General features: G+C 43.3%; 1 protein-coding gene across 3 annotated transcripts in view; it reads right to left on the bottom strand.

The window, feature by feature from the left end:
• Positions 1–15,367, bottom strand: part of LOC139277132 (contactin-4-like) — a 1,961,053-nt gene extending 1,945,686 nt beyond the window's left edge. For all 3 annotated transcript variants that reach the window (XM_070895154.1, XM_070895156.1, XM_070895155.1), the window contains exon 1: positions 15,316–15,367. The gene's annotated coding sequence lies outside the window, so the exon portion shown is untranslated. The remainder of the gene's footprint in view (positions 1–15,315) is intronic.
• Positions 15,368–15,816: the final 449 nt, after the last annotated feature.

Raw genomic sequence — 15,816 nt, 5'->3', positions numbered from 1 at the left:
GGGGAGAAAAACTTGAGGCAGTGGGAGGGAACAAAATGATTTAAAAAAAATTAAAATAAGGTGGAGAAATACCAGCAACGATGCCTCCGCAAGATCCTACAAATCCCCTGGTAGGACAGACGCACCAATGTTAGCGTCCTCGTCCAGGCCAACATCCCCAGCATTGAAGCACTGACCACACTTGATCAGCTCGGCTGGGCGGGCCACATTGTCTGCATGCCCGACACGAGACTCACAAAGCAAGCGCTCTACTCGGAACTCCTTCATGGCAAACGAACCAAAGGTGGGAAGAGGAAACATTACAAGGACACCCTCAAAGCCTCCCTGATAAAGTGCAACATCCTCATTGACACCTGGGAGTCCCTGGCCAAAGACCGCCCTAAGTGGAGGAAGTGCATCCGGGAGGGCGCTGAGCACCTTGAGTCTCATCGCCGAGAGCATGCAGAAATCAAGCGCAGTCAGCGGAAAGAGCGTGCGGCAAACCTGTCCCACCCACCCTTTCCCTCAACGGCTATCTGTCCCATCTGTGACAGGGACTGTGGTTCTCGTATTGGACTGTTCAGTCACCTAAGGACTCATTCTAAGAGTGGAAGCTAATCTTCCTCAATTCCGCCGGTCTGCCTATGATGATGATGGCAGAAGGGCTGCGGAGGGACAACAAAGTGGTCTTGGTGATGGATAACACGTGGAATTTAAAACTCAGCTTAGGTCAAAGAGGATATGGATGTTGCAAACGGACTGCTTCAGCCCAAGAAAGTAGCTGGAGTTTGGTGGTGGCAAGGGGAAATTGATTCCGTGGCAAGGGAGCAGTATTTATGAAAAAGCCAAATTCAGACCTCAATATATATTCTTTAAAAGATTTAAGAATTTTTAATCCAATACAGAGAGAGGGGGTGTTACAAGTAGCTTCTGCTGTTGCTGCCTTAAGGTTAAACCATTAGAGGAAAGCCAATAAGCTTACCATCTCACACTGTGCATTTGGATGTCGAAACACTGACATTTGTTAAATAAAATATATTCCACTTGGTTTCTCTTACTGAGTTTTTACTGTTCCTGTTCAGCATTAAGTTCACGTGTTACTGCAACACATACTGCGGCAGTTGGTGAGAGGCGGGAGCAGCGTCGGAGCGGCCTATAAAGGCGGGACTTGTGCAGCTACAGCGGGGAGAGAAGGCAAAAAAGAAGTAGAAAGGAATCAAAAGGTGACGTCACAGCCAAGGGGGTAAGTGATTGGCTGGTGATTGGTGAGTAGCTTTTCTTTTCATTTTTTATATCAGTAAGTAAACTGTAACATTGTTGTTACCAATTTAAGGGTATCTAAGGGTTAAGGCATGGCAGGAGAGCTTGGTCACGTGTTATGCTCCTCCTGTACCATGTGGGAACTCAGGGACGACTCCAGTGTCCCTGACGACTACGTGTGCGGGAAGTGTGTCCGCCTCCATCTCCTGACGGACCGCGTTACGGAATTGGAGCTGAGGGTGGATTCACTCTGGAGCATCCACGATGCTGAGAATGACATAAGTGGCACGTGTAGTGAGTTGGTCTTACCACATGAGAAGGATCCACAGCCAGCTAGGGAATGGAAGACCAGCAGGAAGAGTAGTACAAAGAAGGTAGTGCAGGGGTCCCATCTGGTCATCCCCCTGCAAAACAGAGACACTGCTTTGAGTGCTGTTGAGGGAGATGACTCATCAGGGGAGAGCAGCAGCAGCCAAGTTCATGGCACCAAGGCTGGCTCTGTTATACAGGAGGGCATGAAAAAGAGTGGGAGAGCGATAGTGATAGGGGATTCAATCATAAGGGGAATAGATAGGTGTTTCTGCGGCCACAACCGAGACTCCAGGATGGTATGTTGCCTCCCTGGTGCAAGGGTCAAGGATGTCTCGGAGCGGGTGCAGGACATTCTAAAAAGGGAGGGAGAACAGCCAGTTGTCGTGGTGCACATTGGTACCAACGACATAGGTAAAAAAAGGGATGAGGTCCTACGAGACGAATTTAAGGAGCTAGGAGCTAAATTAAAAAGTAGGACCTCAAAAGTAGTAATCTCGGGATTGCTACCAGTGCCACGTGCTAGTCAGAGTAGGAATCGCAGGATAGCACAGATGAATATGTGGCTTGAGCAGTGGTGCAGCAGGGAGGGATTCAAATTCGTGGGGCATTGGAACAGGTTCTGGGGGAGGTGGGACCAGTACAAACCGGACGGTCTGCACTTGGGCAGGACCGGAACCAATGTCCTAGGGGGAGTGTTTGCTAGTGCTGTTGGGGAGGAGTTAAACTAATATGGCAGGGGGATGGGAACCAATACAGGGAGACAGAGGGAAACAAAAAGGAGACAAAAACAAAAGACAGAAAAGAGATGAGTAAAAGTGGAGGGCAGAGAAACCAAAGGCAAGAAACAAAAAGGGCCACTGAATGTAAAAGGGCTGCAGGAGAGGTCAAAACTAAAAATCATGGTTTAAAAACTAGGATTAAAACACTCTACCTAAATGCACGCAGCATTCGAAATAAAGTAAATGAGTTGACAGCACAAATCATTACAAATGGGTATGATTTGGTGGCCATTACAGAAACATGGTTGCAGGGTGGCCAAGACTGGGAATTAAACATACAGGGGTATCTGACGATTCAGAAAGATAGGCAAGAAGGGAAAGGAGGTGGGGTAGCTCTGTTAATAAAAGATGAGATCAGGGCAGTTGTGAGGGATGATATTGGCTCCAATGAACAAAATGTTGAATCATTGTGGGTGGAGATTAGAGATAGTAAGGGGAAAAAGTCACTGGTCAGCATAGTTTATAGGCCCCCAAACAATAACTTCACGGTGGGGCGGGCAATAATCAAGGGAATAATGGAGGCATGTGAAAAAGGAACGGCAGTAGTCATGGGGGATTTTAACCTCCATATCGATTGGTCAAATCAAATCGCACGGGGTAGCCTGGAGGAGGAATTCATAGAATGCATACGGGATTGTTTCTTAGAACAGTATGTAACAGAACCTACAAGGGAGAAAGCTATCTTAGATTTGGTCCTGTGTAATGAGATAGGAAAAATAAACGATCTCCTCGTAAAAGATCCTCTTGGAATGAGTGATCACAATCTGGTTGAATTTGTAATACAGATTGAGGATGAGGAAGTTGTGTCAGAAACGAGCGTACTATGCTTAAACAAAGGGGACTAGAGTGGGATGAGGGCAGAGTTGGCTAAAGTAGACTGGAAACAAGGACTAAACGGTGGCACAATTAAGTAACAGTGGAGGACTTTTAAGGAGCTCTTTCATAGTGCGCAACAAAAATATATTCCAGTGAAAAAGAAGGGCGGCAAGAGAAGGGATAACCAGCCGTGGATAACCAAGGAAATAAAGGAAAGTATCAAATCAAAGACCAATGCATATAAGGTGGCCAAGGTTAGTGGGAAACTAGAGGATTGGGAAAATTTTAAGCAACAGCAAAGAATGACTAAAAAAGCAATAAAGAGAAGATAGATTACGAAGGTAAACTTGTGCAAAACATAAAAACAGATAGTAAAAGCTTTTACAGATATATAAAACGGAAAAGAGTGACTAAAGTAAATGTTGGTCCCTTAGAAGATGAAAAGGGGGATTTAATAATGGGAAATGTGGAAATGGCTGAGACCTTAAACAATTATTTTGCTTCCATCTTCACAGTGGAAGACATAAAAACCATGCCAAAATTTGCAGGCCACAGGAATGTGGGAAGGGAGGACCTTGAGACAATCACAATCACTAGTGGGGTAGTGCTGGACAGGCTAATGGGACTGAAGGTAGACAAGTCCCCTGGTCCTGATGAAATGCATCCCAGAGTATTAAAAGAGATGGCGGAGGTTATAGCAGATGCATTCGTTATAATCTACCAGAATTCTCTGGATTGGAAAGCAGCTAATGTAACGCCTCTGTTTAAAAAAGGGGGCAGGCAAAAGGCAGGTAACTATAGGCTGGTTAGTTTAACATCTGTCGTGGGGAAAATGCTTGAAACTATCATTAAGGAAGAAATAGCGGGACATCTAGATAGGAATAGTGCAATCAAGCAGACGCAGCATGGATTCATGAAAGGGAAAACATGTTTAACTAACTTATTGGAATTCTTTGAGGATATAACGAGCATGGTGGATAGAGGTGTACCGATGGATGTGGTGCATTTAGATTTCCAAAAGGCATTCGATAAGGTGCCACACAAAAGGTTACTGCAGAAGATAAAGGTTCACGGAGTCAGAGGAAATGAATTAGCATGGATAGAGAATTGGTTGGCGAACAGAAAGCAGAGAGCCGGGATAAATGGGTCCTTTTCCGGTTGGAAATCAGTGGTTAGTGGTGTGCCACAGGGATCAGTGCTGGGACCATAACTGTTTACAATATACATAGATGACCTAGAAGAGGGGACAGAGTGTAGTGCAACAACATTTGCAGATGACACTAAGATTAGTGGGAAAGCGGGTTGTGTAGAGGACTCAGAGAGGCTGCAAGGAGATTTGGATAGGTTAAGGTTTGGCAGATGGAATACAATGTCGGAAAGTGTGAGGTCATCCACCTTGGGAAAAAAAACAGTAAAAGGGAATATTATTTGAATGGGGAGAAATTACAACATGCTGTGGTGCAGAGGGACCTGGGGGTCCTTGTGCATGAATCCCAAAAGGTTAGTTTACAGGTGCAGCAGGTAATCAGGAAGGCGAATGGAATGTTGGCCTTCATTGCGAGAGGGATGGAGTACAAAAGCAGGGAGTTCTTGCTGCAACTGTATAAGGTATTGGTAAGGCCGCACCTGGAGTACTGCGAGCAGTTTTGGTCACCTTACTTAAGGAAGGATATACTAGCTTTGGAAGGGGTACAGAGACGATTCACTAGGCTGATTCCGGCGATGAGGGGGTTACCTTATGATGATAGATTGAGTAGACTGGGTCTTTACTCGTTGGAGTTCAGAAGGATGAGGGGTGATCTTATAGAAACATTTAAAATCATGAAAGGGATAGACAAGATAGAGGCAGAGAGGTTGTTTCCACTGGTAGGGGAGACTAGAACTAGGGGGCACAGCCTCAAAATACGGAGGAGCCAATTTAAAACCGAGTTGAGAAAGAATTTCTTCTCCCAGAGGGTTGTGAATCTGTGGAATTCTCTGCGCAAGGAAGCAGTTGAGGCTGGCTCATTGAATGTTTCCAAGTCAAAGGTAGATAGATTTTTAACCAATAAGGGAATTAAGGGTTACGGGGAGCGGGCGGGTAAGTGGAGCTGAGTCCACAGCCATATCAGCCATGATCTTGTTGAATGGCGGAGCAGGCTCTGGGGGCTAGATGGCCTACTCCTGTTCCTAATTCTTATGTTCTTATGTTCTTATATATTATATGTATATATATTGGAACGCTTATATGTTAATGTGCTGCAAATGCAGAGTCCGTTTTTCATCGAGAATGAAGCACTTAACATCTGTATCGTGCAAGAAGTATCTGATTCAACTTAATGGTCTACAGGTCCATTAAGCATCCTTAATAATTAACCAGTTGTAAGGGGCCATCCATAATTAGCATCGCTTTCATAAGACTACAATGTTCAGTTCCCTTTACCAAAGAGTACTGTAAAAAAAATCATGAAAATTGCAGATATGTACATAAAAAAAGTACATATGAGCAATAAATCTCACTAAATGACTGCCACCAATGGTGCTGAGCAACCATAGGCTCAGTTATTATTCTGGTTGCGAGCAGGCCAGAGACGCTGTTTCATGTTGCTGATCTGTGTGAAAGTTCCTCAGCTCGAGCACTAAAGTTGCAATCATAGCTTTCTAACAACTGTGTTTGCATTTTAACAGAGCGCATTCCAGACCAACAGCTGCAGTAATGGTTCTTCAATATAAACAAGGCAGTAAAAGAAAACAAAGTTCTCTGCCTTGATACAGGCTCCGCAGTCTATACACTGTGTATAACATTGGGTATCGTGGTTTAGCCCCAGCATCTACAGTATGATGTTCAATCACAATACTTTGGTCTACTGTAACATGCTCTGTGGACTGTCTCTTTTGTTTGAGGAACATTCACGATCGACCAATTTCACACAGATCCCCAGCTTGCCTTTTGCTGCGAACAAAATATATTATAACACTTACACCACAGGCCATCAAATGGCGAATGCTACTTCACATATTCCTGATCATTTACCTTTTATTTGAGTCAAGCAACAATAAAAAATGCTCTGTATAATGAAACAATAAATTGACTTTAAAAAAAAATGCCCACAGCTTACAGGTCTCAACTTTACTCCAAACAAATGATATTCTGACTCTTTCTCACACAGAGAATGACAACAGATTGTTTAGAGTTTTAAATCACTTAAAATAATTCCACTAGATTTATTCATTTTCTTTTTGCTTCCTTACTTCACTGCTTCCCCTTTCTCAAACCCTCATCGAGATGTCTTCTGTTATTTTGGAGACACACATACAGTACAAGCTACTGATCCGGCTCTGGATTTACATGGTATCTTCACTCTGTCTATCAACTGAGAAAGTGAGTTTTCCAAAGGCTGAGATGTCCAGATTGGTGGCCTTTCTCATAGTGAATGGCCCCACCAAAGGAGCCGATTGAGAGCTGATGAAACCAATCACACATACAGGTTGAAAAGTTAGAAGGTCACCATCACTGGGACAGGAACCAAAGACCTTTGCAATGCAAATTTAGTCACCCTATCGACTCAGCTATTCATTCTGCTTTAACAAAAGTTTGCAAGATCGGCGCTAAGATTCTCCAGATTTTTCAATCATTATTATTCAATGAAATAAACCGGTCAATGTGTCAAACCTGCCTCTATTTACTCAATGTATCTTATCTATTGGAATTCCTGTGCACACTTGGGCATATCAGCCCCAGAAGGAGAATGGCATCACTATCAGGTGTAAGTCATTGGAATGTGGACAACTGTCTCACATTGAAGATGAAGAGAGGACCCAATGTTTTACTTACACAAATTTTGCCAACCCATTTGATAAGATTGATTCAAAATTAGTAATTTGGTTACATTTTATTTGTGTATTAAATTGTTCGAGTGCATGAACTGGCATTTAGATAATTAAGTTGCTATTCCATGCAAACAAATTAATTAGGCTGTTGTAAAGCTCCAATTTTTAAACAAATCAACTGAAATGATTGCAGCATATTCATTTACTTTTCCCAGAACACTGCCGGCACAATTGGGACTGCCTAGGGGCAATTTGCAAAGTTATCTATTTTTTAGTCTAGATTTGTTGTTTATTCCCCAATTAATTTGTTTTGCGTTCCGAGAGCAGTTGTTTAGTTTGATGATCACATTCTCAGCTTCATCTCACTGTCTGCTAATTATTGTGAGGAAATGGTTGATTCCCTAGTTTTTAAGAGGAAGTCATCTTGTAACAGTACGAGAAGTTGGAAATGCTAGAATTACCCATCTACTTCTTACATACCGTTGTAAAGGAACCAACAGCTTGAGGGAGAGGAATCAGAATTCTTCAAGAAATCCAGTCAATGGCACAAATGGTAATCATTCGATCTGTGATTTTGTGGGCGGGGGGGGGGGTTACAAATTCCTCAAAGGAATGGTTCACTTAAGCCAGGCAGTTTTAGAATTCCGCAGCGGATAGACACAGTCTATGACTGCAGGTATAAACCTTCCAGTATTTCTCTTTCTGGCCAACATCCCCAGCATTGAAGCACTGACCACACTTGACCAGCTCCGCTGGGCAGACCACATTGTCCGCATGCCAGACATGAGACTCCCAAAGCAAGCGCTCTACTTGGAACTCCTTCACGGCAAACGAGCCAAAGATGGGCAGAGGAAACGTTACAAGGACACCCTCAAAGCCTCCCTGATAAAGTGCAACATCCCCACTGACACCTGGGAGTCCCTGGCCAAAGACCGCCCGAAGTGGAGGAAGTACATCCGGGAGGGTGCTGAGCACTTGGAGTCTCATCGCCGAGAGCATGCAGAAATCAAGGTAGGTGGGGTGGTTTGACCCATCCACCTCCACGGAGGTGTGTGGGGGGCCTGACCCATCCACGAACCTGGTATTGCAGTACTTCCAGGAACGGTGCAGTGGCTCTAGGCCTTTTGGCTAAGAGCAGTGGCGCAGAGTGATCCTTGATGTGTGCAAGGTGACCTCGGGCGTTTGTGATTTGACAAAGAATTGGAAAGATTGGCAACGAATAAAAAAAAAATGCAGAAATCAAGCGCAGACAGCGGAAAGAGCGTGCGGCAAACCAGTCCCACTCACCCTTTCCCTGAACGACTATCTGTCCCACCTGTGACAGGGACTGTGGTTCTCATATTGGACTGTTCAGCCACCTAAGGACTCATTTTAAGAGTGGAAGCAAGTCTTCCTCGATTCCGAGGGACTGTCCATGATGATGATGATCATGGACAAAGGAATGGCCAAGATACAATGAAAAGAAATGATGTAATTACATTATGGAGCTAGCTTAGCTTATTTCCTACAACAACATGTTCCGAGATTTCAACAGCAGGTCCAGTTTGCATAAGAGACAATATTATATGAGAGAAAGAACTTGCACTTATTTAACACGTTGCAAAACCTCAGGATGTCTCAAAGTGCTTTACAGGTGATGAAGTACTTTTGAAGTATACTAATACAGAAAACGTGGCAACTATTTTGCGTACAGCAAGGCACACAAATAACAATAAGTTAATGACCAGATAATCTGTTTTTTTTGGTGATGTTGGTTTAGGGATAAATCTTGGCTAGTCCGCCGGGGAGAACTCCTCTGACCTTTTTCGAATAGTGCCGTGGAATCTGTAAGTCCACCAGAGAGGGCAGACGGGGCCACAGTTTAACGCCTCATCCGAAAGATGACACATTTGATCATGCAGCACTTCCTCAGAACTGTACTGGGAGTGTCAGCTTAGATTACGTGCTTAACCCACAACCTTCTGACTCAGAGGTAAGCGAGCTATCACTGAGTTACGGCTGACAGCTTGTGCTTGTACAAAGCGGCCTTCAATCTTACGTTGGTGTTCCCTGCTGAGTAGCTGGCCAAGTGGTTGTAGGTTCAATTCCTAAACTGTGCTGAACCAGTTACGTCAGGCAGGGATTGGTAGAAGCATTGAAATTGGCCTCAGCACTTTCAGGGAAATATCATGCAGGGTTCCCACTTCCAATCGGTATCCAATGACTTCTACTAGAAATACATGTGTCATCATCAGTTCCTCGCATCGAGGATGACTTGCTTCCACGCCAAAAATGGATGATTCACAGATGTTTCAATGAAGGACCTAATATTCCAGGTCCTGAACTACATCCTGAAGGATGGAAGATGCCTGTGCGTGGATTTTTTTAACGTGTGGTGGTCGTTGCACATCAGCCACCACACGGACTTGACAGAGCTAGGTCTTGGTCCAGTGGCAAGGATTAACCAAGATGACTGGAGACCTGCTCTGCTGCACGGACCTAGTGCGCACACGTATCGCAGTGTGGGCTGGGCCCGTGCTGCCCCTGGGCGCCTGGCCCCGAATTCACGTGTGGACACTTGGTGAGGATAGAATAAGGTGCGGAGATCCCCTCCCATGGTGGAATAGCCTGCTGGCATTCGCTGTCGGTGCCCCCAGATCAGTGACCTGCAGAGTGCTGGAGAGCAACTAAGGAGTATTACGTCATTAAGCTGTAAAGAGAAAGAAAATGATAGACAAATCTAGCAACAAAAGAAATAAATGTATCATATTTTCATTGTTTTTAATGCTAAATGCAAAATTAACTGTAGCACCAAATTCAGGTGACACAATGGGCCAGAATTTGCGGTCAGCAGTGAAACATAGAAACATAGAAAATAGGTGCAGGAGTAGGCTATTCGGCCCTTCGAGCCTGCACCACCATTCAATATGATCATGGCTGATCATGCAACTTCAGTACTCCATTCCTGCTTTCTCTCCATACCCCTTGATCACTTTAGCCGTAAGGGTCACATCTAACTCCCTTTTGAATATATTTAGTGAATTGGCCTCAACAACCTTTTGTGGTAGAGAATTCCACAGGTTCACCACTCTCTGGGTGAAGGAGTTTCTCCTCATCTCGGTCCTAAATGGCTTATCCCTTATCCTTAGATTGTGACCCCTGTTTCTGGACTTCCCCAACATCGGGAACATTCTTCTCTTCAGTCCCATCAGAATTTTATATGTTTCTATGAGAGCCCCTCTCATTCTTCTAAATTGCAGTGAATATAAGCCTAGTTGATCCAGTCTTTCCTTATATGTCAGTCCTGCCATCCCGGGAATCAGTCTGGTGAACCTTCGCTGCACTCCCTCAATAGCAAGAATGTCCTTCCTCAGATTAGGAGACCAAAACTGTGCATAATATTCAAGATGTGGCCTCACCAAGGCCCTGTACAACTGCAGTAAGACGTCCCTGCTCCTATACTCAAATCTTCTCGCTATGAAGGCCAACATGTCATTTGCCTTCTTCACCGCCTGCTGTACCTGTCAACTTTCAATGACTGATGTACCATGACACCCAGGTCTTGTTGCACCTCCCCTTTTATTAATCTGTCACCATTCAGATAATATTCTGCCTTCCTTTTTTTGCCACCAAAGTGGATAACCTCACATTTATCTACATTATACTGCATCTGCCATGCATTTGCCCATTCACCTAACCTGTCCAAGTCACCCTGCAGCTTGTTAGCATCCTCCTCACAGCTCACACTGCCACTCAGTTTAGTGTCATCTGCAAACTTGGAGATATTACATTCAATTCCTTCATCTAAATCATTAATGTATATTGTAAGTAGCTGGGGTCCCAGCACTGAGCCCTGCGGCACCCCACTAGTCACTGCCTGCCATTCTGAAAAGGACCAATTTATTACCACTCTTTGCTTCTTGTCTGCCAACCAGTTCTCTATCCAGATCAATACATTACCCCCAATACCATGTGCTTTAATGTTGCACACTAATCTCTTGTGTGGGACCATGTCAAAAGCCTTTTGAAAGTCCAAATGCACCACATCCACTGGTTCTCCCTTGTCTACTCTACTAGTTACATCCTCAAAAAATTCTAGAAGATTTGTAAAGCATGATTCCCCTTTCATAAATTCATGCTGACTTGGACAGATCCTGTCACTGCTTTCCAAATGCACTGCTATTACATCTTTAATAATTGATTCCAACATTCTCCCCACTGCCGATGTCAGGCTGACTGGTTTTCTCTCTCCTTCCTTTTTTAAAAAGTGGAGTTACATTAGCTACCCTCCAATCCATAGGAACTGATCCAGACTCTATAGAATGTTGGAAAATGACCACTATTGCATCCACTATTTCTCGGGCCACTTCCTTAAGTACTCTGGGATGCAGTCCATCAGGCCCTGGGGATTTATCGGCCTTCAATCCCATTTCCCCAACATAATTTCCTGACTAATAAAGATTTCCTTCAGTTCCTCCTTCTCGCTAGACCCTCGGTCCCCTAGTATTTCCGGAAGGTTACTTGTGTATTCCTTAGTGAAGACAGAACCAAAGTATTTGTTCAATTGGTCTGCCATTTCTTTGTTCCCCATCATAAATTCACCTGATTATGACTGCAAGGGACCTACATTTGTCTTCACTAATCTTTTTCTCTTCACATATCTATAGAAGCTTTTGCAGTCAGTTTTTATGTTTCCTGCAAGCTTACTCTCATTCTCTATTTTCCCCCTCCTAATTAAACCCTTTGTCCTCTGCTGAGTTCTAAATTTCTCCCAGTCCTCAGGTTTGCTGCTTTTTCTGGCCAATTTATATACCTCTTCCTTGGATTTAACACTATCCATAATTTCTCTTGTTAGCCACGGTTGAGCCACGGTCCCCCGGTTTAATTTTACGCCAGACAGGGATATACAATTGTTGAAGTTCATCCATGTGATCTTTTAAATGTCTACCATTGTCTATCCACCGTCAACCCTTTGAGTATCATTCGCCAGTGTATCCTAGCCAATTCACGTCTCATACCATCGAAGTTACCTTTCTTTAAGTTCAGGACCCTAGTCTCTGAATTAACTGTGTCACTTTCCACCTGAATGAAGAATTCTACCATATTATGGTCACTCTTCCCCAAGGGGCCTCGCACAACATGATTGCTAATTAGTCCTCTCTCATTACACAACAACCAGTCTTGGATGGCCAGTTCTCTTGATGGTTCCTCGACATATTGGTCTAGCAAACCATCCCTGAAACACTCCAGGAAATCCTCCTCCACCGTATTGCTACCAGTTTGGTTAGCCCAATCTATATGTCGATTAAAGTCACCCATGATAACTGCTGTACCTTTATTGCACGCATCCCTAATTTCCTGTTTGATGCCATCCCCAACCTCACTCCTAGTGTTTGGTGGTCTGTACACAACTCCCACGAGCGTTTTCTGCCTTTTGGTGTTCCGCAGCTCTACCCATACAGATTCCACATCATCCACGCTAATGTCCTTCCTTACTATTACGTTAATCTCCTATTTAACCAGTAATGCTACCCGACCTCCTTTTCCTTTCTGTCTATCCTTCCTGAATATTGAATACCCCTGGATGTTGAGTTCCCAGCCTTGGTTACCCTGGAGCCATGTCTCCGTAATCTCAATTACATCATATCCGTTAACAGCTATCTGCGCAGTTAATTCATCCACCTTATTATGAAGGAACGGCGCACATTGTTCATTGCATGTGCAGCTGCCCAGAGACTTTATGTGGGCTTTTGCACAGCAATGTGCTATAATTAGAGATCCATTTCAACACAGCGCCCTCTGCAGGGGATCTAGGATCTGTGTGAACAGGAAACGCAACTGCATGTCCCTTCAACCAATCAGATTGATGAATCCTCACTGAGACACGCAAGCCTCGATATTTACTGGGAAGCTGTGGGGAGGATGTGGCAGTTTCGCATCAGGTCCTGCCGAATTTAACAGCAAGACCTGATTAACATTTTTTGTCTGTGTTTGCCGGCTGCAGCCAGTCAGAGTAGGCCTTTGTCACCAGGCCACAGACAGGGAGCGGCGAGCAGGGAGGGAGCAATCGGAACCCCGGGATGGTGGGGGGGAGCAGGGGATTGGGAAAGGATAGAAGGGTTGTGGGGAGTCAGAGGTTGGAGGCCAAAGGGGCGTTTGGGGGGGGGGGGGGCACGATCATGGGGGCCCAATCGCCATGGGCATGATCGCCGGGCGGGGGGAGGGGAGAGAGCGAGCATTTATATGAAGCAAAATAAAGGGAACGAAAGATGGGATTAAGAGAGTTTGATAAAAATGAGACAAAGAAAGTTAATTAAAAAATGTAACTTTAGTTATTCATTCTTAATTTTTTTTAAATCTCCAACAATAATTAAACCTGAAGGAAACCGGAGACTCCACAAAGTTATTTTTCATTGCCAAAGAGGTTATTTGGTCATAATTAAGACTTCTCATGCCGTTAAAAATGTACTTACGCCATCCCCAGTTGGTGTGTTTAGTCGGTATCCAGTGGGGAAGCACCGCAACTTCACACCCTTCATGTGTTTGAATGCTGAGTCTTTCAGCGAGGTACAGGTGTAACGAAGCTCATGGAGCAACAGCGCAACTCGGTCACCAACTTCCTGATTTCTGCGTTTAACTGCACATGTGCGAATGCCAGGAGCTGCTGGCAAATTTACTCCTCAATACCGGTGAGCGCCGTTAGCCTCACCATTGCTTCTCCGCAAAATGTGCGCCAATGTAATCACATCACTGAATTCATCAACGTGCTCACCATAAAAGCTCGTTATGATGTCTTAAATTATAATGTCAACACCACGCCTTTATGACTTCCAGTTTTTTGTCCTATTTGCTTTGTGACTGCCAGCACGTGCTGTTAAAACCGTTACAAAGCCGTCTTTTTAAAATAAAACTTTGGCGCTATCTAGTTTATCATAGACTAGAAGTAACAAAGTGTTCTAAAGTTGACACTTCAATAGAAAATACTTAAATAAATAAATGCACACATATAGACATTATACTTCGACAGAAGGGATGAAAAGCCAGACAACCAGTCATACACACATATATCCATCAATCAATTTAATTGAGCAATCTCAGATTTATGATACCAGGGTTTGAGCACAGCAATATATTGCTAGCGCAGTAAATTGTTGGGACAATTAGATGGGTCCAAAGCAGCAAGTGACCAACACCACAAGGCCAGAAATGAGCAGTAAATTACTTCACAAACGTTTCAATTAAAAACCGGATTTTTAATCTACTTTATAATTTAGCACAGCTATCATCATTCTTATAAGCTTGAAAATATTTTCTGCCAATTAAAACAGGATACCCAGATCTCTTTTGGAGTTTTGTATGTTTAATAACAATAGATTTACATCCTTGTTGCAGTTGCTGAAAGCCCACTGGTCTCATTTTAAGTGTTTGAATTTAAATAAGACAATTCAAGTCTATCTTCAGAGTTAAAAAAAAATGATATTTCTAAGCAGCCATATAGTGCTTGTTCTTGAGTTAAGTTAGCATCTTGATAGAAAGGTAACCAGTTCTGCTTTAAATCAGCACTCACATTAACAATGAAGCTTTCGCTGGGATTGCAAATGAAAGAATACAACTTCTGTAATTGTATACTGAAATGCTTCTTTTAAGGTAAATAATCCTTGCAATTACTGATAAAATGGGATGGCAGCAAAATAACTATTAATGAGCGATAAATACATACCTTTTGCTAATATTTTATACATAAGATCTCTCAGATTTCAGACTGCATAAATGTTTCATCTCTTCGATCCATTACCGAGCCACTTTAATTACAGCATTCTAGGAAGCAAATGCTCTGAATATTCATTTGCAATTTGAGGAGATCCCTGTCCTTTCAAAGATGATCCCACTAGAGGTGTCTTGATTTTAGGATGTTGCAAGATGCTTAACACCACACAGGCAACTCCTGAAACAAAGAGCAGTTCTAAATACCTTCACTCACTTGCCTGGATCTATTCCTGTCTGTAACAACTATGAATGCCAGAAAGAATATTTTCTCTTCATCCTTTTGTCTTCAAATCTACAATATCTCTCAACAAAAGAATCTCTCATTAAAGTCTTAGGAAATTGAAATCCTTAGCAAATCAAATGCCTCTAAGACAGCAATAGTACATGAAGTATTATTTCACAGTTGCAGCAAACAGAGAGCATTGACAATAACCGAGGCTTGTATTTACAGCTTCTGCAGAGTTAACACAAACACAATAATCCTTTCATAAAACACAGATACCACATACTTAACCAATTCCATCACAAACACCAGCTGCATCTTTTAAGGATCAAAACAGAATAGCACATATTGCAAAGCTGCACTCCCACAAAAATATTTCTATGTACTCACCGAACTAAATGGGAAAGAGCATCAGTTTCCCTTCCACTTTCTGCAACAAATAGAGGTTCAGCCACACAGCAAGTCACTGCCTCCACTATACTGATCAACCAGGCATAACAGGCCCTTATGGGTTGTCTATGCAGCTGGGAGATAATGGAACCATTTTCTCAGCTGGGACCAGACACTTAACTGCTATACACTGTGCGCTGTGTGTCTGTTCACTGGCACTAATCAGGAAGTACAGTGCTTCTCAACCGCATTTCCCGAAGCACCTACACAATTAGCACATGAATCACACGGACACGCAGCAGGCTCTTCAACTATTCTTAACTGGATACCCTAACAGAGATTAGGATTAGAAAATCCTAATAGCTGCTATAGTTTCCCATTGTCAAAAGCATTATGTTAAAGCACAAGCCTGCTTTATTTTGATACGAACATCAATCTCACTACCAGTACATGTTCCTGCTATGATGCATAAATGTTTCAATAGCTATTGTTTTAATTTAA

Source organism: Pristiophorus japonicus, chromosome 12, assembly GCF_044704955.1.
Source record: "Pristiophorus japonicus isolate sPriJap1 chromosome 12, sPriJap1.hap1, whole genome shotgun sequence".
Taxonomy (NCBI): Eukaryota; Metazoa; Chordata; class Chondrichthyes; family Pristiophoridae; genus Pristiophorus; species Pristiophorus japonicus.
This window is presented reverse-complemented; position numbering and strand designations above follow the sequence as displayed.